The following is a 2,561-nucleotide window of genomic DNA, read 5'->3' as shown; positions in this document are numbered from 1 at the left end:
GTAATGATGTTTACTTTGAATTTATATTAGTTCACACAAACACTCCATCCATGCTTTTGTTCCGGCCCTCCGGCCCAGTTTAAGAACCCATTGTGGCCCTCGAGTCAAAAAGTTTGCCCACCCCTGTTCTATCCACTGAGCCAAGCCGGCCAGGGCTCTATGATTGTTTTCATCTGACATTTCCAGATGGTTCCAGCAGGCCTGCCTCTCGCGGAAGGATGTCCAGTGGGAAAACTGAGGCCCAGAGGGGGCAGCAACTGGCAGAGACTTCAGCTTCCCAGATGCCACATCCTGGTTCTCTCCTGCACCTTGTCCCGTCCCAGACAACCCCACCCCTCCGCACCTCAGCCGCATAAAGCCAGGATAGGCTAGGAATGCCTGGACCTTATCCTGCTAGGCCAGGCCACACCCTAACCCAGTGCCCCAGGGAGGCCCAGAGCCGCCTCCCCCTCCCCCAGTGTCCAGGAGCTTTCTACAAGGTCACACACCTGACCTCACATCTCTGTGGTTCCTGGTATCTCCATGGTTCAGTTCTCACTGCTTTCCCCAGGTGCTCGAGGCCTCCATCTGGCCTCAGCACAAATTCCCAAACTCTGTAGGTGCCTCCACCTCAAATCTGAACTGCCTCATCCCCCTGAAGCTCCCTTTGCCTGAAGGTCCATCATTTCTGCACCTCCACAGCCTCCTTAGCTGCAGCCCACAGGACACCTCCTCCAGGGAGCCCCCCCAGATTGCCCCATTGTTGGCGCTATCATCTAAGCCTGGCCCAGCACCTAATGTTAGGCATCACCTTTTTACAGCTGAGAAAAGGAAGACAGGCTGTTCCCAACTCCTCAAGCAGCCCTCATTCTCTGCCCTGGACCCTGGTTCCACCAGAGCTGCTATGCACATCCGCTACCTTTTTATACCAACTTGCTTATAAATGCTAAATGTGGTTCTAAAAGGAAAAACACAGCATGTCCTTGAACTGGGGAAGTGTTACCAAGCAACATAAAATCAATCATGGGAACAGTGTTACAACTAACAAGGTTATCGATCATGCAATTTTTGTATCTATCAATTGTTGAAACTATAATTAGAAAAACAATGGTTAAAACAGCGGCTTGGACAGTAAATCCCAAGACACTGGGCTGAGCCACTGGACCAATGACGGAGCAGTCCCCCACAGAGATTTTCTCTTTGAAAGTTATTGGGGGTAAACATGTCTTTGAAAGGGGAATGAGTTTACTTAAGGCCTGTCTTCTCCCACCTCTTAGCCCAGGACCCTCTCTCTCAGGGGCCCCCGGTGGGCGAGCACCTCTCCTGCAGCCCAGCCAGAGTCCGGTATTCAGCAGGAATTTAATAATGGCTGGCTGACAGGGTGTGGTCTCTGCAAACATTACTCACTCCAGGTTCTCAGGATGTGGGGGTTGGGTTATTTTAGCTGCAGACCAGGCTGCCCCTCTGGGGCTCCCCTGTAGACCACAGCTTGTCCTCTGGGTCAGCTCTGTCCCCATGCCCTGGGGCTCCCTGGGAAGGACAGGTGTGGCAGGGGTGACTCAGGAGTGTTTGCTGAGTGAATAGCTGGATGTTCATTCACCAGGATTTATAACCCACAGGGCACATTCATTCTTGGAAAAGAGAGCTGGGTCTCTCCTCCAGGTGAGGGGAGGGTGGGGCACCCGTCCTCCTCGGCCCACTTCTCCCAGGTGATTCACTGAGGACAACAAGGGGTGGGACTCATCTGGGTCTTGGGTTCAAGGCCCCAGGGCCCCTTTCACCTATGACCTTGGGCAAATCTCAGCTCACCCCTCATTGTATTTGCTCCTCACAGATCCTGTGATGAGGGGACCATTCTTGTCCCCAATTTGCAGCAGAGGGAACCAAGGCCCAGAGAGGAGAAGTTGCTCACCTCAGGTCACACAGGAGTGACAGGGAAACAGGTCCTGGAGTTCAAACCCTCACTCCCAGTTGGTGGCTCTCCTTCAGGAAGCCCTCCTGGATTGCTCCTTCCCAGCCCCACCTCCACACCCATGTCAATACAAAACCGAAACAGGGGTTTATGGCCCCTGGGGCCACACATTTGCTTGCTCATCACCGAAACTGGCCTCCTGCCATCAGGGCAAAGGTCTGCTGGAGAGGCTGCGGCTCAGACAGGGAAGGTCACACAGCAGGAAGGGGCTCCAGGCATTCCTCTTCCATCACTCAAGGCTATAGCCTCCCAGGCCCTGGCTGGGCAGAGCCTCCGTCCCTTTGATACACAACTGAGTCTCTGTGTCTCCTGCTGGACAGAGCCTCTGTGCTGACAGGAACACACTGCCCCACCCCTCTCCTCCTCCCCAGTGCCCGCCCCCCACAAGCCCCGGACCCTGTGGAGTTGTTATATGCTGCGCCCCAAGCAGGGCTCTGGCTGGTGCTAAGTGCCTCCCCATCAGCCTCCAGGATTCTCAGAACCCACAGGCGGAAGGGGACGGGACCTCTCTGGCCTCTGGCCATGGTGCCAGGCAGGCCCCTCTCTTGGAGGGTCAGGGCTCAAGGTTCTTAGATTTGAGGCCAGAAGCCCAGAGTGGAGCTGAGACCTT

General features: G+C 54.9%; 1 protein-coding gene across 1 annotated transcript in view; it reads right to left on the bottom strand.

Moving 5' to 3' along the window:
- MISP (mitotic spindle positioning) overlaps window positions 1–2,561 on the bottom strand; it is a 9,917-nt gene that overhangs the window by 6,799 nt on the left and 557 nt on the right. The window lies entirely within an intron of this gene.

Source organism: Myotis brandtii, unplaced genomic scaffold (genome assembly GCF_000412655.1).
Source record: "Myotis brandtii unplaced genomic scaffold, ASM41265v1 scaffold236, whole genome shotgun sequence".
Classification (NCBI taxonomy): Eukaryota; Metazoa; Chordata; class Mammalia; order Chiroptera; family Vespertilionidae; genus Myotis; species Myotis brandtii.
Note: the sequence above shows the minus strand (reverse complement) of the source record. Positions and strands in the feature narration are given on the sequence as shown.